Source organism: Sminthopsis crassicaudata, chromosome 4 (assembly GCF_048593235.1).
Source record: "Sminthopsis crassicaudata isolate SCR6 chromosome 4, ASM4859323v1, whole genome shotgun sequence".
NCBI lineage: Eukaryota > Metazoa > Chordata > Mammalia > Dasyuromorphia > Dasyuridae > Sminthopsis > Sminthopsis crassicaudata.
The window spans coordinates 299,618,296-299,639,231 of NC_133620.1; the positions used below are offsets into that span (position 1 = coordinate 299,618,296).

The following is a 20,936-nucleotide window of genomic DNA, read 5'->3' on the forward strand; positions in this document are numbered from 1 at the left end:
AAAAAAATCAGAGCCAAAGGGAACAACCATGGGAGAGAGAAAAAAAATAAAAGAGAATAAAGAAGTGAATAGAGCTGTTGTTTACATTCAGTCTCCTTAGTTCTTTTTCTGGATGCAGATGATATCTCCTCTTCAAAGACCATTGGGATTTCTTGGGATCACTGAAACTCTGGGACGAACCAAGTCTTTCGTAGTTGATCATTGAACATTGTTGCTGGTATTGTATATATAATGTGTTCCTGGTTCTGCATGTTTCACTCAAAATCAGTTCATGCACATCTTTCCAGATCTGGACTTTCTTTATGAAAGGAAGCACGGAGCCAGGACGCCCAGAGGATAAAGGTAGAGAAAGAAGAGTAATTTGAAAGAGGACAAGAAAGACTGCAAGTGTTTGAAGGGTTAAGGACTGTTAGAACAGGAGTTTATAGCTGATCTTCAGGAACTAAGTCTACTGAGTAAGAACTCCATTTTGTCAAACATGAGAAGTTTTGGGTTCTTGGAGGCAATCAGGGTAGAACGACTTGCTAGCAAGTATCTTAGGTCAGATCTGAACCCAGGTCCTCCTGATTTCAGGTGTGCTACCCTCTTCACTTCACCACGTAGTGTCCCATGAGAACAGTTTTCCTGTTAACAGGGCTCGGCTGTTCAAGGAACAGCAAGTTAGCCAGTATAGATAGAACATGCCCATAAAGGGAAGGGTTCCTAAGAACTCAGGTTTGTGTTCCCACAACATATTTCAGGGATCACAAAGAGTCACCAAAGATCGAAAGGACTGAACACTATGAGCAGTACCACAATACCTTAATCTGCCTTTTCTTTAACTTCCTCTTGTCCCCACTTTTCTTCATGTTGCCTTGTTAAGTGAAATGGAATTCTGTACCTAGTTGCATATGTGTGAATTTTCCTTCCTTTGAGCATTTTGGAGGAGAATGAGGTTGAAGTGTCACTTGTTCCCCATTCTTCTTGCTTGCAAAGATGTTCACTTATTCTCTTTGACAATAGAAGCAATAAGCACCAGTACAGTTATGATCCCCACTGGAAATCTTCTATTTGAAGTGTTTTTCTCTTGCACCTGGACTCTCTGACCTTTGGCAATGATGTTCCTGAAAGTTTTAAGTTGAGGGGATTTCTTTGATGATGTGATCAGTGGATTCTTTCTTTTTCTACTTTATTTACCCTTTGGTTCTACGAGATCTGGACATTTTTCTTTTGATGGTATGTGGACATGGTCTGTCTAGACTCCTTTTTCTGTCTGTTTTTTTTTTTTTTTTCTCATGGCATTTCACTACTCTGAAGCTTTGGTTTCTTCTAAAATCTATTTTTCAAGTCATTATTTTCTATTATATCCTTGACATTTTCTTCTGTTTTTAGCAGGCTAGCTATGAAATGTCCAACACAACCACAGAAAGGAAATAGTGAGCCCCTGAGGCCCAGAATAAGAAATGGGACTTGGCCACGTCTACCCAGCATGGGAAGGAAGCTGGCAACACCAGCCCCTAAACGCAAAAGAACTCCACTTGGAGCCTCAAAGGGTGAAATAAGTTGCTCTCTGATTCAAAAGGCTCTCTTGGAAGAATTCAAAAAGGATACTAGAAGAAAATAGAAAAATAGGGAAAGGGATTGAAAGCTAGGGAAAAGGAAATGCAAAAATTGTCTGAAGCAAATCACTCATTAAAAAATAAATTTGGTGAAATGGAAAAAGAAAGCAACTCCTTGAAAAACAGAATTGGTGAAATGAAAACCGAGAACAATTCCCCCAAAATAGAATTGGTGAAATGGGAAAAAAATCCAATGAATAAAACAACTCCCTTAAAACTTTTATTGACCAAATGCAAAACAAGGTGGAAAAAAATGCTAAACCAAGAAAATAAGTGACTAAAAATTAAAATTTAACAAATGTGAGTGCCTCAACGAGACACAAAGAAACCATCAAACAACACCAAAAAAAAAAGAAGGAAATGTATAATCCCTCATCTGAAAAACAACTGACCTAGAAAAAAGATCCAGGAGAGACAATCTAAGAATTATTGGACTACCTGAAAACCATGTTAAAGAAAAGAGCTTAGACAGCATCTTTCTGGAAATCATCAAGGAAATCTACCCTGAAGTCCTTGAACCAGAGGGTAAAATAGTGATAGAAAGAATCCACCTATCCCCTCCTAAAAGAGACTCTAAAATGAAAACTCCAAGGAAGACTGTACTTAAATTCTAGAATTATCTGATTAAGAAGAAAATACTGCAAGTAGCTAGAAAGAAATAATTCAATTATCGAGGAAACAAAATCAGCAAATAAAATATTCTGAAATGAAAAAGAACTTGGTTTGCTGCTAAAAATCAACTGTTCAGCAAGTAAAATGGTGTAAACAACATGACATGAAGAGGCCCAAAAGATCTATTACAATTGAGGGAAAGAAGGGAGGGGGATGAGCATTCTGTGAATCTTAGTCTCATCTATTTGACTCAAAGAGAGAATATCATACATATTATGCATCACAAAGAAACTTGTCTCACCCTATAGAGAAATAGGAGAGAAATGGAAAAGAGAAAAAAGAGTGTGGGGGGTGAGGGGTAATAGAAGGAAAAAGAGAAGTAGAAGGGCAAAGGGTTTAGAAGTGGGGAAGGGGCTATTAAAGGGGAGAGCTGATTGAGGAAAGTGGTGATCAGAATGAAAACACTGGGAAGGAGGGAAAGGGCAAAAGGAAAGCAAAATCTTGGGGAAAAGGAGATAGATTAGATTTCTGCATTAGGATGGAAGCCTGAACTCACCCAGCTAAGGGGAGAAAAGGTCAGAAGTGAGTGGGGACTTCCCAGTTAGGGTCTATAATAATCCAGTGTTTGCAGCTTGTGCTTTCCCCTGCTGTACTGACACAGCAGTCTTCTGGAGCTCTGTCTCCTGAGATCATAATGAATTGTTTTTGCTTTTCTGCCCTGAGCACCTCTGATGCCAATTGGGGTAGGGAGGAGGATTTTTGAGAAAAACAATTAAGGGTGGGGGCAGCTAGGTGGGGCAGTGGATAAAATATAGTTTCTGAAGGCAGGAAGATCTGATTTCAAATCTGGCCTCAGACACTTGATACTTCTTAGCTGTGTGACCCTGACCAAGTCCCTTAATCCCAATTGCCTCAGCAAAACAAACAAAAAAAGACAAAATAAATCAGGGGTACTAATCCTTCATCTCACACAATGTCAAACTTAAAAAATGATTCAATTAAAAGAGAAATCTACATTATACTTAGGTATATAAAATTGTTTTAGAGGTCATTGTTATGATTGTCTATATGAACACATGTGTACATATGTATGTAAGTATATGCATCTGATCATTTTCTGTATACATACATGGGCTCATGAATGTGTTATATCCAGAAACACATTGTGTGTACATAAAAATATATGTGCTTAACTGAAACCTGCCTGGAAGATATATAGGGGAAGAAAGGGGGAAAAAAGATAAAATTACAATTTTCTCAATATTCATCCATTTTGCTTACATCACCATACTTCCTGCCAGAAGTTTGGGTAAATACCTCCTAATCATTGCTTTAATTTCTTTGTCATGGGTGGTGAATTCCCCCCTTTCATTTTTTTAATTAAACCTTTTTAATTTTCAAAAGATATACATTGATAATTTTTCAACATTAACCCTTGCAAAAGCCTGTGTTCCAATTATTCCCCCTTGTCCCCACCTCTTCCTTTAGATAATAATCCAATATACATTTAATCCAATATAGGCATACATATTATGCAATTATCTTGCTGCACAAAAAAAAAATGAAATCAAAAAGAAACAAATGAGAAATAAAATGCAAACAACAAGGAGAGTGAGAATGCTATGTTGTGATCTGCACTCAGTTTCCACAATGCTCTCTCTGGGCATAGATGGTTCTCTTCAACACAAAGTCACTGGAAATGCTCTGAATCACCTCATAATTGTGAAGTGCCATGTCCATCAGAATTGATCATTGTAATCTCTTGCTGTTGCCATGTACAATGATCTCCTGGTTCTGTTCATTTCACTTAGCATCAGTTCATGTAACTCTCTCCAGGCCTTTCTGAAATCAACCTGCTGATGGCTTCTTATGGAACATTAATATTCCATACAATTCATATACCGTAACATATCTGGGCGTTCTGTAACTTAGGGGCAGCCACTCAATGTCCAGTTTCTTGCAAATACAAAACATTGTTGCACATATGGGTCCCTTTCCCTCTTTTAGGATCTCTAGGACATAGAAGCCCAGAACAAAACCTTCTGAATCAAAGGGTATACACAATTTTTTGCATAGATCCAAATTGCTCTCTATGCCCTTTTATTTTTGATGTTGATTTTTTTCTTTCCTTTTTCTTGTCAAATTAGCCAAAGTTTTATCTGTTTTGTTGCTTTTTCCCATAAAGCCAACTCTTAGCTTTACTCATTAATTAGTTCATTAGTTTTCTAATTTTCACATTAAGCTCTCCTTGAGATTTCTAATTTGATATTTAATTGGGACTTTTACTTTTTTTCCTTACTTGCTTAGTTGCATGTCCATGTCATTGATGTCCTCTATTTTTTTCACATACCTATTTGGAGAGAAAAAAATATGCCTTAAGAATTCACTATTTTGGCTGCAAATTGTAATTCTCTTGGTGGAATTATGGAATGTTTCTGTAATTTGTTGTTTCATCCACTCATTTAGCATTAGATTCAACCATTCTGGAGAGCAATTTGGATCCTTGCAGAAAGGGCTATCAAATTGCACATACCTTGAGAAATGGCAATTGCCTTACGGGGGGGTGGGGAGTCTGTATCCCAAAGAAATTATAGGGGAGGGAAAAGGACCCTGTGCCAAGTTGTAGTTGTTCTTTTTTATGATAGAAACTGGAAAATCGGTAGATGCCCATCAATTGGAGAGTGGCTGAACAAGATGTGACAATATATGAAGGTAAAGGAATGTTAGCATTACATAAGAAATGATGAAAAAGCTCATTTCAGAAAGGCCTGGAAAGATTCACACAAACTGATGCTGAGTGGAACAATCAGAAGGAAGAATACTTTGTACAAAATAACAGCAAGAATTTGTATTGATCAGCTAGGAAAGAATTGCTTCTCAGTGCTTTAGTGATCCAAGCAATCCCGATTGAAGATGGCATTTGCTGTCCAAAGTCTTTCACAAAAAGAACTACAGAGAAAGAATGTAAAACTCCATATGCTATGTTTTTCTTTCACTCACTCTCTCTCTCATGATTATTCCCTTTTGCTCTGATTTGTCTTTCCCAACATGATTCATAAAAGCAATGCTTATAAAAAGTAAATTTACTAAACACTACAAAAAATTTAAAATTAAAATTTTATTCAATTTTTAATGTATAAGATCATTGTCCAAACAGGACAGCCAATACCTATGCTGTTTAGGGCATCCAGTGAGCCAGAGACCTGGGGAAAAAGTCTGACTGAAACTACATGTACAATTAGCAATTCTTGATTCTCAATTTACCATCTTTGTGAACAGGATCCTGGACTGGTGTTCGCAATTTTCCTTTATAAGGGGCTGAGCCTCTTCCTGGGTCTTTGGCTGGAGTGCCTAAAGCCTGTGCAGGCAAGTGCTGCAGCCTGAGGCAAGAGAAGGCTGAGAGGGGTGGGGTGGTCATTGGTCAGCTCAGAGACTGGCTTCTTCCAGGGTTGGGACTGCCAAGGCCAGCCCACCTGCTGGCATCACAGTGAATGCTGGAGCTTTATGTCGGGCATCTGTTCTCTCAGGTTTTCAAGGGAAATGGGGGGAGATCAACTGGGGAAGAGGAGCGCCCTGGCCCATCTGTGGAACTTTCTTGCCAGGTGGAGAACCACATCTGCAGAGGTCACACATTCAGACTACATTTTGAGGGTGATTGGTGTCTTTTTTGGGGGGAGGATCTTTTTCCAAAGATGGCACAATGCCTTCCATTCGGCCTGTTGGCATTCTTCTAGGTTTTGGGGTGAAGTCTCTGGAGGACACACATTCATCCTAGGAGGGGTTAAGGTGGGTCACCTTGTCTGTTTTTTTGTTGTCGTTTTTAATTTTTTTTTTTTTACCCAATACGTGATGAAGAGTTGAGGTCGATTGAGGAAGAGGAACGCCTTGGCCCATTGGTGGTAGCTTCTGCCAGGCAGTGGGGCCCATCCTGTGGAGGGTAGACATTTAGCCTGGTGGTCGAGTTAATTTAGTTTTTTTTCACACCACGAGCTATGTGGGCAGGTCAAATACCAGTGAGGTCCTCCAGGGTCTGTTGGCAGAGCCTTCTACCAAGTGGCAGGTTCAAGTCTGTGGATGAAGGAGGCAACATATGAGCAAAGGAGAAGGAATTAGGAAACAGGGAAGGATGTGAGTGGCAAAAATAGGAAGAATACTTTGTACGAAATAACAAGAATTTGGGACAGATAGGAGAGAATTGGCTCTTCCTAGTGCTTTAGTGATCCAAAGCAATCCTAATAGTCTTTGGACAGAAAATGCCCTCTGCATTAAAAAAAAATGAGAAAAAAAATGTAACACCATGTATTGTGGTCACTTTTTTTTTCTCTCTTCCATGGTTGTTCCTTTTGCTTTGCTTTTTCTCTCCAAACACGATTCATAAAGCAAAGTATATTCTAAATCAATACATTTATTAACCCTCCCACCAAATGAAAATTCTATTTTATTGAGCAAAAAATAGGACAATCAAAGTAGTATAACAATATAGGACAATATAAGGCAACAATAGAAAGGTCATGCTTCTGCCAAAATGATTGGGGCAGCCCCTTTTTGTAGTGGTCAGAAAATGGAAATTGAATGGATGTCCAACAATCGGAGTATGGTTGGATAAATTATGGTTTATGAATATTATGGAATATTATAGTTCTATAAGAAATGACCAGCAGCATGAATACAGAGAGGCTTTGAAAGACTTACATAAACTGATCCTAAGTGAAGTGAGCAGAACTAGAAGACCATTATACCCTTCAACAATAATTCTGTAGGAGGATGTATTCTGATGGAAGTGGCTATCTTGGACAAAGAGAAGATCTAATTCAGTTCCAATTCATCAATGATGGACAGAATCAGCTACACCCAGAGAAGGAACACTGGGAAATGAGTGTAACCTGTTTACATTTTTTTGTTTTTCTTCCCAGGTTATTTTTACCTTCTGCATCCAATTCTTCTTGTGCAACAAGAGAACTGTACGGTTCTGCTCACATACATTGTATCTGCGATATAATATAACATAGTAAACCTGTACAAAACTGCCTGCCTTCTAGGGGAGGGGGTGGAGGGAGGGAAGGGAAAAGTCAGAACAGAAGCAAGTGCAAGGGATAATGTTGTAAAAAAACAATAGCAAGGTCAATACTTTTTGCCGCCAATATGCTTGGCATCCAATCAACCAGAGAGCCAGAGAGCCAGAGATTCAGGGACCAAGGCTGGCTTTATCTTTTAAAAAAAATTTATCATATAGCTTTTTATTTACAAAACATATGCTTGGGTAATTTTTCTAATCTAATTAAAATTATTTTGTGATCAATAATGATCTCTAGTTTTTTTTTTTTTTGGTCATAAATTCCTTCCTCATGCATAGTTCTGAGAGGTAAATTATCCTATGCTGTTCCAAATTTGTTTATATCATTCTTATTTCCAGATCATGAACCCATTAGGACCTTAGCTTGGTATATGGTGTTAGGTGTGGGTCAATGACTAGTTTCTGCCATCCTAGTTTCCAATTTTCCCCGCAGTTTTTGTCAAATAGTGAATTCTTATCCCAAAAGCTGGGGTCAAACACTAGATTGCTATAGTAGTTGACTATTTTGTTCTGTGAACCTAATTTATTCCACTGATCAATGACTCTTTTTCCTATCTAGTACGAAATGGTTTTGATGGTCTAGCTGTTCCAGATCTGTGTCAAACACTAGATTGCTATAGTCATTAACTAATTTGTTCTGTGAACTTAACCTATTCCGTTGATAACTGCTCTTTTTCCTATCTAGTACCAAATGGTTTGAATGGCCTAGCTATATGACATCTAAAGCTACATTATAAAGCAGAGGTCACCTTCAATTTTTTTTAATTGATTCCCTTGAAATTGACCTTTTGCTCTTACAGATTAATTTTTTTTTGGGCAGGGGTCAGTAAAATAGGTTGAGAGTTTGTCATAGCACTAAATAAATAGGTGTATTTGGGTACCCAGTCTTGGGTAGTCTTGTCACCTTTATTACTTTTGCTGCCCCTATCCAATAGCCCTTTATATTTTTCCAATATAGATAGATAGATAGATAGATAGATAGATAGATATATGCATAGATATATATAGATAGATAGATATAGATATAGATATAGATATAGATATATAGATATAGATATAGATATAGATATAGATATAGATATAGATATATAATGCCCTTCCTTATTCCTTTTAATTAGACATATTTTTACTTTTGCTTGATCTGAAGTCAGGATGGTTACCCCTGCTTTTTTGTACTTCACCTGAAGCATAATAGATTCTGCTCCAGCCTTTTACTTTTCCTCTGTATGTATCATTCTGCTTTAAATGTGTTTCTTTTAAACAATGTATTATAGAAGCCAGTCTGCTATCCATTTACCTTTTATTGAGAGAGTTCACCCCATTCACATTTATGGTTAAAACTGTATTTCCTTGCCATCTTATTCCCAAAATTATACTTTTCTCTTTCCTTTTCCCCTTTCCCTCCTTCCCCAGTATTTTTCTTAGGAGCACTACTTGCCTCAACCAGCCATCTTCCTTTAGAGTCCCTCCCCCTTTCTTACACCTTTGCTTAGTATTTCTGTTTCCCCTTCTATTTAGTTTCCCCCTTTCCCCTTTTGCTTTTCCCCTACCCCACTTTGCTGTAAGGTGAGAGAAGTTTCTCGGGGAAACCAAATATTTGTAATATTTTCTCTTTGAGCCAAATCTGTCCAGAGTAAGATTCACAAAACATTCATCCCCTTCCCTGCTTTCCCTCATTTATAAAAGGTTTTCGTTGCTTCGTCTTGAGATTTAATTTCCCTCATTTTCCCTCCACTTTTCTCTTTTTTCCAAGTATAATGCCCTTCTCACCTCTAGTTTTTTTTTTATTTTTTTTATTGGAACAGTAATATGAAATTATACATATACTCTCTATGTATACCCATAACAGAATTATACTTTTTAAGTGCTCTGCTTACCTTTTTATGCTTCTTCTGATTTCAATATTTGGATTTTCAATATTTCTTTAGCTCTGGTCTTTTCATCAGCAATGAATGCAAGTCACCCTGATTCACTGAATGTCCATCTATTCTCTGAAAGAAAATCTCAGTTTAGAGGAGTAATTTATTCTTGGCTGCATTCCATTTACCTTTACCTTTCAGAATATCAGATCCCAGGTCCTTCTATCCTTTAAGGGGGAAGCCTTTAGGTCCTCGGTATAATCCTTATTGTGGTTCTTCAGTTCATCATATCTTACTCCAAACACTCTCAGTTTTCCTTGTAAACCACTGATTGGTGCAGATTTGTTTCCATGGAGACTGGGAGGTCCCCCAGGTTTTTGTATCCACCCCACCCCCAGGGCTTAGTCCAGGGTCTCACCACAGTAGAAAATCAATGTTTTTTCTTATTCTTTCTCCTAAACTCTGTGCATTCTGGCTTCTCTCCTCCTCATTCAGATGAGTTTTACTCATTGAAATGCAGTGACTGATAACCTCTGTAGTGCAAAAGCTGAAAGAGCCCTGTCTAATTCTCCTCCTTCAGCATCTCTCTGGCAGCATTTTTGGGAGTGACTGCCTTTTCTTCTCCCTCTCTTTTCAGAGTTTTCCAGATTCTGCCATCTCTGGGTTTTTTACTGACTTGTGTGTCCTGCTTGGCTCTTTGACTGGATCTTTATTTATGTCATGGACCCTGGGGAGGACCCCCTTATGCCTGTGTCACCAGTCATCTATGTCCTGGAAACTGATGAAGCCCAATTGTCATCTCTAAGCAAAACACTCCCAGGTATGTTGATGAGGCTGGAGTCTACCTCCTCAGCTGTGCTCCCCAATTCCCATATATTTCTGTTTCCCATGTTGAATCTGAGCCAATTTGCAGCTGAAAATCCATGTGTCCAAAGCACATTGCATAATCTTGGTCCCCCAAACTCTCCCCTTGTCTGAAATTCTCTACTCCGGGCACCCAGCTTTGCAGGATCAGTCATCCCCTATCCTTTTCTCTTACTTTGCCCACATTTCATCCATTAGGTTCTGCAGGTTCTAAGCCCTTCCTCTACAACTCTCCTCCCCCAGAGGCTTGCTTTCCTTTAGTCTCCTTGCCATCAACCTCATGACCCTGTACACCTCTTTCCTACAGGACTCCAGCTGTTCTATTAGGATTATGCATTCTCATGTGACTGTCTCTGTACTCTGTATTTTTTTGGTGGATTCTAGTTTATGTTCCTCCCATTTAAAATGGAATTTGTGCATCTTAAACAAGTATTGCTAAATCTTTGTTGATTGATTCTCAGCCTTGGGAATTGTCCTGTTTCTTTCCCTGTTCAGTTGCAGATTTCATTGAGGGAAAAGATGTCAACCAAACTGCTATAATTCCTTATTACAACAACTATCCCATCCACCCAACTAAAGAAGTAGCTGTCCCATAAGTCCCTAACATAGCACAGCCCAGGCACTGCTTTTCAAGCAGTAAGCAGAACCCTCTCCAACACAATGGATGATAGTGATCAATTCTTTCAGATTGTTTCCCAATTTCCTCCTTTCTCCTTTTCATTTTGCCTCCATACTCATCATTAAAATAAATGGAAGGAAGGCAACTGAGACACTCCTTGTGTAACCACAGGAATAATTACAGAGGATGAATGATTATGGCAAAGTGTCTGTATGTCAAAAGAATTTATCTCCAAAGGTAAAATCCACTTATTGGCTGTGATTTCAGGTGGCATTTTTAAAATATAGGATGGGTAGTTTCTCTCACATAGCTCCAATCACAAAATGTGAATGTAGTTGAGATATTCTTTGACTTACAACAGGCAATAACATGTATACTTTAATACTGCAACAAGGATTAGAGAATAAAAGAGATTATTCTCAAGGCTGGGATGAGAACCGATGCACTAATGAGCCTGAGAGATGCACAGGATGTTGTGAAAACAAAGAACAAAAAGCAAAATTCTGTTATTAAATATTTTCTTGAAAAGGAAATTAATTGTTATGTCTTTTGAATTCTCCCTGTTATTCTGGTGGGATTTGACAATATTTTTTGTTATTTCAATGGTTTTTCTGCTTTCCAGTTAAGTTTTTTTGTTGTTGTTGTTTTTATTTTGGAAGTGAAGTTAATGAATTGAAAAGAAATACACCTACCTGGACACCTCTCCTCCTGAAGGGACCACTGTCCTCAACATGAGTGTAATTACTTAGGCTGCTCCAGAAGCTGCACAAGGTAGCCACAGGGCCACAAATTCCCCAGACCTCGCTGTGGGGAAAGCTTGGACAGTTTTGGACAGTAGTTAGAAACAGTTACTGACCAACAGTTATGAACCATTTGGAAAACTGCCCATGGGTTTCAGAACATTCTAGGACAGTGGTCCTCAAACTGAGGGGGGCCAGTTCACTGTCCCTGAGACTGTGGGAGGGCCGGACTATAGTAAAAACAAAAGCTCACACTCTGTCTCCGCCACTCAGCCCAGTTGCCACAACCCCGTGGGCAGCATAAATGTCCTCAGGGGGCTGCTTCTGGCCTGCTCTAGCGTTACTCAATATTTCACATCGCCAGTCTCTCCTAATTCCCAGGACGTCAGAAAGCCTCAGGCCACAGACCTTTGCAGTAACAACTAATTACCTGGCTGCCTCCTCTGCGGCTTTCAGAGATCTCTAGGTACAATTTTTTGAATCCTAGTTTAATATCCGGTAGCTTGCTCAAGGAACAGCCATGTGCAAACTCAAAGTCTTTATTATCCTTGCTCACATAATGCCCTGACCTGTTAACTCCCAAGTGAATGTGTGGTCTGTGAGAGAACCACGTGTTCACTGTCAAGCTCCTTACCTCTCTTGCCTATTCATCAGCTTGGCTCAACTACCCCCAGAATAAAGAGACTGAAGAGATTGACCCATTGCTAGAATGGTCTTAAAAAGGTTCTGTGCCGTCTCCCACACAGCCAATCAGAGAGGGAGCCATCTGCTGTTAGGAAGCCTACCCATGGGACAGCTCCTAGCCACAAAAAATTGCTTCTGGACCACTCAAACCTCCTGTTGCGCCATGCTGGCCCATTTAAAGGACCCTTACACAAAGGTGTATCTAATTCGTTAGGTTTTTTCATAAAATTAACTCTTAGTTTTATTAGTTCAATAGCTTCCTGAGTTTCATTTTTATTAATCTCTCCCTGGAGTTTCAGAATGTCTAATTTGACATTGAATTGTGGGTTTTAATTTCTTCTTTTCTTGTTCTCTTCCTAGCTTCTTTAGTTGTATAACCCAAGTCATTGATCTCCTCTTTATTTGATTCACACAGCTATTTAGAGACATAAAGTATGGCCTAAGAACTCCCAGCTTTGGATGCATATTTCACAGGTTTTAGGATGTTGTTTCATTATGGTAATTCTCTTGGATGAAATCCACATTACTCTGATTTGTTGTTTGACCCACCCATTTTTTAGAATTGGATTTAAAGATTCTGGAGAGCAATTTGGAACTAGGCAGAAAGGCTCTAAAACTTTACATACCCTTTGACCCAACTGTTCTGTACCCCAAGGTAATCAGAGAGGAGGCTAAAGGACCCACACGTGCAAAATTGTTTATAGCAGCTCCTTTTTGTGGTAGCAAAGAACTGGAAAATCAGTAGATGTGCATTAGATGGGGAATGATTGAAAAAGATGTGGTGGTCTATGAAGGTGAGAGAATATTAGGATTAGACAAATTGGTGAACAAGCTGATTTTAGAAAAGCCTGGAAAGATTTACACAAACTGATGCTGAGTGGAACAAGCAGAAGGAAGAATAGTGTACACAAAATAACAGCAAGAATTTGTGATGATCAGCTAGGAAAAAATTGGTTTGTCTCAGTCCTTTAGTGATCAACAGCAGTCCAGATAGACTTTGGACAGAAAATGCCATCTGCATTCAAAAAAAGAACAAAGGAAAAAGAATGTAAAGCAACATATGCCATGTGCACTTGTTCTTTTTTTTTTTTTTTCTCTGTCCCATGGTTATTCCCTTTTGCTCTGATTTTCTTGTCTCAACATGATTCATAAAGCAATGCTTATTAAATAATTTATGAAACATTGAAAATAATTTAAATTTAATTCAATTTTTAATTTTTAAGACACAGTCCAACCAGGACAGCCAATACATTTTCTATTTAGGGCATCCAGTGATCCAGAGACCTGAGGACCAAGGTTGGCTGGAACTTCACGTTCAATTGGCAATTCTTGCTTCTCAATTTGCAATCTTCATCTACCTGGTAAACAGGGTGGACTATTGTTCACAATTTTCCTCTGTATGAGCGGCTGAGGCATTTCTTCCTGGGGCCTTTGGCAGGAGTCCCTAAAGCCTGTGGCAGACAGGCGCTGCAGCCTGAGGGGAGAAGAGACTGACAGGGATGTGGTGGCTTCTTCTTTGACCTCTCATGGCAGTAAGGGGGGAGGTCATTCGTCAGCCCAGGTCTGGCCTCTTCCAAGGGTAGGGAGGACCCAGTCCGGAACAGCTGCTGGCACCATGGTCAATGCTGGAGATTTTTGAGAGGCATCTGTTCCCCCAAGTTTTCAGGGGAAATGATGAGAGATCGACTGGTGAAGAGGAGCGCCCTGGCCCTTAGTGCAGAGTTCTGCCAGGTGGGAGCCAAGTCTGTGCAGGGCAGACATTCAGCCTCGTGGTGGAGGTGGGTCAGGGTGTTTCCGGGAGCTTTATCCAAAAATGGTACCATGCAGTGATTTTAACTGGGGAAGAGGCTGCCTTGGCCCACTGGCAGAGGCTTCTGCTGGTCAGTGGCAATAAGTCTGTAGCGGGCATACGAGATGGTCAGAACAATAGTTACAGAGTCTCAGGATCACTAATATATCTTCCCTAAAGTTTAGTTAAGAAATATTATTATCTTTGCAGGCCAGAAGACTTTTACAATCATTGACAAAACAATAGCATTCTTAATCAGCGTATTTGGGATTATTACACCTACAAAAATTGACTTTTCAGGAGTTGCTCCAAATGATATAGAGAAAGAATTTATTAGAATCTCAGGAAGCACACTATCCTATGCTGTGGCCCCAAAAGGACAGTAAAGGTGCCCCCTTGGAGAGCCATTCCACTGATAGTATTCACAACTTTTATACTGTCAGAAAAAGAACCCCCCCAAATCCCATCCTCTGTGGAGGGTCACATAAATCTTTATTCCCCTATTTGGTCAGTGGAATGCAGTAGATGTATAGCTTTCTCACCAGTGTACTTCTTTGAATAACAGATCATCCTGAGGACCTTATCTAAAATCACATGCTTCATAACCTGAGCCCTTTAAGGCTTTAGATAACAGTCCCTGATCAATATGTGCTTAATCTATAAGTTCTTCATCTTTTCTCCCACTCAATCCCCCTTGTCATTCATAAAGATATATGTATATATTTCCTCATGAAGAGCTTACTTTGTGGTCAAATTCAATTAACATCTCTACACATTGCTTGTTCATCTCTTCCTGTGGATCATCTGCTGCTATGGCCTTCCATCCCTCTTTCTGTAAAATCATCATTTTAATGGCATCCTCTTTGGGTAAGATTCTTGCCAGTGATCTCCGAACTATTCTTGTTCCCAACTGAATTATGCAAGGCAAACACAGTGGCCACAGGATGATTCCACTTATAGGTATTAATCCATATCCCAACAGATGTTTCCTCCAGCTTCCACTGAACCACGACCCCCAGCCAGTACCAAAGGGAGATTTCCAAACCCTCACAGGCACATGTGCAATCTTAGGGATGGTTTTCATGATCTCCTTAACAATTTGCCCATTATCATCAATCTGCATACAGCAGGTGGACAAATTCAGTTTCCCACAGACCCCACCTTCCTGGGCTAGTAAATCGTCTAAGACTAGCCAATGTTGTAACACTGCTTCCCTTGTCTGAGTTGCCTGATCAGCCAGTGAGTCTAAGGCTTGAGCAGTTTAGTTAGCTATTACCTCTAGCACTGGATGTAGTCTCATCAACCAATTTAACACATATGTCAGCATTTGGTACCCCCAACTACCATCCTGGGCCCATGTTGCCGGTCAATATGCTTTTATAATTTCTCTCTGGAGGCCAGGCATCTCCCCACCCGTTGGCATCATTTGTCTGGGTCAAAGAAGTGTGAATGTGGGTTAGGGAGCAGTCCGCACTTCGTTTTTCCCTTTCCAAATTTTCACATAACCATATCTCCCATTGCCTGCCAACGCTTGATGAGAGAAAGGAAAATGAGGTCTAATTACACCTACATAACCAGCCCCAGTGCCATTTTTGGAAAAATGAGTATAAGCTGTCTGCCCACACATCCAGTAATGCCCCTTCAGGGCAGGATTATCTTCATTACAAAATATAAAAGGTCTGCTTGAACCTGGAAAATACCTGACATGCCAGTGACCTAAGGGCCTATCCAAAGATGACTTTCAACTCCCCATTGGCAGATGCAACCATTTTCCGCAGTTAGATCCTGATGGCTCCAGAAATTATTAAACCTTTTCCTAACAGTGTTTCTCTATTCTCCCACTGCCATTCCATTGAAGTGTGAGTTGAACCAGCTGCTATGCTATTGAAGGTTATCCATGTCCATATCTGGGGTCCCTCTGGGTCAGGGATTGAACAGGCAGGTGCCATTTTCATCACACATCCTTCACTACTATCAGAACATTGGATACAGAGCACGAACTACTGATCCGTCATAACAAGTTCCATCTATTCACATAGCTATGCAATCTGTGATAGCTCCCTTCTCCAGCCTGTGGGTAAATGTCCATGGGCATTCACTTTCTCCCATCCATGGCCCTGTACCACTCTGATTTGAGCAATATTCCCACAGGGTCCAGTGATGCTTTTCTTCTCCTGACCAGAAACCTGTTCCATTGTATATTACTGACCTGTTGTTCAAGATCCCAGGCCGGAGACAGGGGAACAGGAAGCCAGGGTCACCGTGTAAGTTGATCACGTCCCCCACATATCCAACAGCCAGTCAATCTAAAGCTAGTGGCTATTGTTTGGATCAGGGTTTGAAAGGTATTTTCATGCCCTAATGGTCCCGAGGTACCAGTACAAAGGGTGTACCCACATAAAATTACACATGCATATACAAGGCACAGTCTCCAAGCCTTTGGGTTTGGTTCACACCCCATTCTTCCTGATAGTATATAATATCCCTAATCCCTAACAATACAGTCCAACAAAATATAATATCTAATACAAACAAGAAAAGTCCCAAAAGAGTTCCCCAAATGAGACAAGTCAGAAAAATTTTACATGCACAATTCATCAGTCTTTGCTAAGCTGTAATTTCAGCCACACTTTCGGCGTTCCTGGATCAGTCTCTACTGCACACTTCTTTGGCGCCTCCACGGGACCTTTGACTCAAGTGTGATGTGCCCAACATTGCTCTTTGGTGCGTATCACCATAGCTGAAGTCAAGAGGATCTGGAAAGGCCCGTCCCCACTTGGAATCAGCTTGTCCCCTTTCCAGGAGCCAATCAGGACCCAATCTCCTGCTTTAAATGGGTGCATCACAAATCTTAAGGGGGGAGCCCGACTAATGAGACCTTCAATTGCAATGCTTTGAGAAGTTCTGTCAGATCTTAACATATTTCCTAAGGAATAGCTCTTTAGTCTCAAAAATTGGGTCTGATTGCTCTGGGGTCATTAGCCCAGGGTAAGCATGGCCAAACAATAATTCATAAGGGCACAGACCAATGTCTTATGAGGCTTTGTCCTAATTCTCAGCAAAGCAAGAGGAAGGCACTTAGTCCAAGGTAACTGAGTTTCTAATGTTAACCCTGTAAGTTGTTTTTTTTTTTTTTTTTTTTTTTATTTCCTGATTCATCCTTTCCACTTTTCCTTAGGAAGGATAGTGTCATGGAGTATGAAACTGCCAAGATATTTTAAGGCCTTAACTAAAGCTTGTAGCAGTTTGGCTGTAAAGTGTGTACCCCGGTCTGAATCAGTGCTTTCCACCATCTCATATCTTGAAATTATTTGTTCAAGGAGGACCTTCACTACAGTAGGGGCCGTAGCCTGACAGAGGGGAAAAGCCTCCACCCAAGAGGTCAGATGGTCCGCTATGACCAGCAGACATCTGAGACGTCCCACAGGGGGCAGTTCGGTGAAGTCCATTTGTATACTCTGAAAAGGTCTAATGCCAGGGCTTCTTCCGCTCAATGGGGCTCACTGAAGGGCCGCTCTGTTTGTCCTTCGACAGACAATGCAGCCATCCGTTACCTGAAGAGCCAATGTGTATAATCCAGGGTCGACAAACATAGTGCATATAGTATCACACTTATTCTGGACTGCCTAGGTGCAGGTATTGGATCACCTGTCTCATGACTGCTTTGGTCAGTACCTCTCTTCCACTGGGGAGAAACCAACGTCCCTTTGAACCTCCTGGGTCCCTGAAGCCTGGAGTCTCTGTTTCTCCTCCGGGGTATAGGATGGTGGAGGTAAATGTTGAGGCAGGGCCGGTATTAACACCATCATTTCCTCAGGAGTAACAGAATCTCCTTCCCCAGCTAACTTGGCTTCTTCCATCACCAAACCGTTTCCCTTGGCTTTGAAGGAATTTCCTGCTCAGTGTTTTATCACTTGAACAACAGCTAAAAATTTAGGTGTCATCAGATTAGTCAGTACCTCAGTCACCAAGGCTTCATGTGCCAGTCCCTTATCTTTGCTCTTGACCATGCCTTGTTCTTCCCAGGTGCTTCCAAAAATGTGTACCGTTCCCCAGGCATACTTGGAGTCAGTGTAGTTAGTTCGACTCCTTTCACCCGATTCTTTAATGCATGATGGAGAATAAACAATTCACAAGTCTGGGCTGACAAGTTATTAGGTAAGACCCCTGATTTAATGACCCATAACCCATCCCCATCAACAATAGCCCAAACATTGTGTCTTCTTCCCTCCACCACTCTGGAGGATCCATCTATGAACCATCAGGCTCCTGTTAGCAGTGCTCCCTGACTTTTGTTTGTAAGTCCACCACATTAAGACAATCGGGCTCTAACTGCATATCCTCTCTGGGGGAGGCAGAAAGGAAACTAGCTGGGTTTGGATTCAAATATTGCGATAATACTAAATCATCTTTTTTCTAATAAGATTGCTTCATATTTTAGTATTCTCGAATCAGTTAACCATCTTCCTGCCCTCTGATTTAAAATGGATTGAACCTGATGAGGAAAATTCACTATAAGACTTTCCCCAAAGGTCAGTTTTCTGTTCTCTTCCACTAGTACAACTGTTCAGCTACTGCCTGTAGGCATGTGCGCCAACCTCTTGCCACAGGATCTAACAATTTGACAGAAAAGCTGCAGGATATCTCTGCCCCCCTTATTTGTGCTAAAACTCCTAAGGCCACTCCTTGTTCAGTATTAATAGATGGAAGCGTTTCTTTAGAGATGGCAATATTAACACAGGGGCTGATAGTAAAGCCTTCCTCAAACTCCCAAACCTTTCCTGTGTTTCCTGTAAGATTCCATTCTATTTGATGAGGTTTTTTCTTATAAATATAAAGATTTAGATAACAATGCATATTCATTAATCCAAATCCTACAACATCCTACCAATCCCAGGAATTTCCTAAATTCCTTTTTCATCCTGGGTCTGGTCATCTGCAGCATTCCCTCAATCTGGATCGTATCCAATCTCTTCTGTAGCTCACTTATCATCAGTGTCCTAAATACTAAAGTTCCCGTTCTACATATTGGAATTTTTCTTGGGATACTCTCAACCCCTTCTGGTCCAGAAAATTAAGCAGGTCAATGGTCGTTTGTGTCTCTCTTTCTCCCAGTTATGAACAAATCATCCACATACTGTAATATTTTAATTCCCTGCTAAGAATATTCAAAGTCCCTCCAATATCCTTTGCAAGGCTTGCCCAAACAAATTGGCTGACTCTGTATACCTTTATGGGAGTACCAATTCTTGACATTCACCGCCACAATCCTTGTGTCCTAATTTTTTTCACCGTCTCTTACGTAACTACAATAGGGATATTAGATCGAGTGGAAAGCAATAATACAAAACAAAAATCAGGTTTTTTGAATTTCATTGCAGCCCTAATGACATGATTTGACTACCACTCCTCCAAATCATAAACTCTCTCTATGACATCTCTTATCTTACTTTTTATATTTAGGTCATCATTGTGTAACAATATACTCAAAATTGCTCCAGGGCCCAGGTCAGCTGTAGTGTAATGATTCTCTGTCTTTTCTGCTAAGGCCTCTCTCTCCTCTAGATCCAGAAACCCATCAAGTAGGTGCAGTAATAGGGGAGTCTGGCTTCTGAAAAGAGAGATTAGATTCTTTTTTATGAATTAACTTTAACTTCCCATCTTTGTTCCAGAGTCCCAGAGAGAATCATGTAAAAATTAAGTCTGGCTTATGGTTGTGTTCTCCCAAAGAGAAGACAGAGAAAAATTTTCAAGTGTCGACTAATTCCTTGCACACAAAAACCTGTTAAAAGCCAAAAAAAAAACCATAAGCAAAAATAACCCATAACAACTTTTATTTGTTATTTTATAATTAGAAATTTTTTGACAGTATACATGCATGAATAATTTATTTTTATATCATTTTCCCTTGTAATCATTTTTCCCATAACAACTTTTACATACTTTCAGGAGACTGGTATTAAAAATAGCATTTCTCATAGGAAGTCCAGAGATAGACTTACTCATTACTTATGGCAGAGCTTTGAAGGATGAAGGAGAAAACACAGAAGTTCTCTCTCTTTCTGACTAATGCAGCACCCTATCGCTCCGCCACTGTCATGGGGTCTGTCCATCTACGATTTATTGCATCATACCAAAGCTCCAGGCCCCTCAGACTAGAACCATACACATTGTGGGTGTTTCCCTGATTTAGAGACTAAGTCATTATCTTATTATTGTAGAGCCTTTCTTAGGTATTAATGAATGACAGTTCATTCAACTAAATATTGTAGTTTGGACAATGGACATTTAAAATCGGGTTTCTTTTATGAGTTCTTAGAATTATCTCTTTTGACCAATAAGGAAACTCAGATTATCTTCATATTCTTGGTCCTTCACAACAGGTCCCTAACCTCCTTTTCCAAACTTTTCCATTCCATTCTGTACTCTATGATTGTCAAACTGTCCTTTTTGTTCTCACATAGGAACTCTAACATCTGCTTTGCATTGGCTTAGAATCTCTTCTATCATCAAGTCATGCCTTCCAAAACAAAACTTTCTATCTTTCAAAGCAATCTCAATAAACTTGGGATAGAAAGTTCACTTCTTTTTTCTGTTTCTTTTCCCTCCCATGGTTTTTCCCACTTGTTCTCCTTTTTCTTTCCCAGTTCCATTCTAAATTTCAATATCCATTAATATGTATATCTGTGTGTGTGTGTGGGTATACATACATACACGCATGTAGATAGACATATGGATGGATTGATATACACAAAAACAAAAAGCCATGAAACTATCATCCAAAGTCAGCTATTTGTGCTGAGTCAAACAGGGGAGACTCCTTTTTAAAAACTTTGCTTTTAACTTTGAATATGAGCCAGGTAGCCTATATCAGATGGTGATGGCACATGCTCACTAATTGGCTTTCTTCATTGAAAATCTGAATTAATCAATAAATGAAGCAGGACTAACCCCCCATCTCCTCATTTGAAATGTGAAGTATACAAAGTGGTCTTTTAGGTGGACATTGCTCAGCCTTTCCCTAAAAAGCAGAGCACAGATTGAATTCAGTGTATATTATCTTGAAGTATTAATAAATTCCTTTTGTCTTATTTTCT

At 39.9% G+C, this 20,936-nt stretch overlaps 1 long non-coding RNA gene across 1 annotated transcript in view; it reads right to left on the bottom strand.

Annotated features, from left to right (window-relative positions):
• Positions 1-11,449, bottom strand: part of LOC141541297 (uncharacterized) — a 44,993-nt gene extending 33,544 nt beyond the window's left edge. Inside the window, exon 1 of the long non-coding RNA XR_012481732.1 lies at positions 11,319-11,449. This is a non-coding gene — a long non-coding RNA (uncharacterized LOC141541297). The remainder of the gene's footprint in view (positions 1-11,318) is intronic.
• Between the last annotated feature and the right edge of the window lie 9,487 nt (positions 11,450-20,936).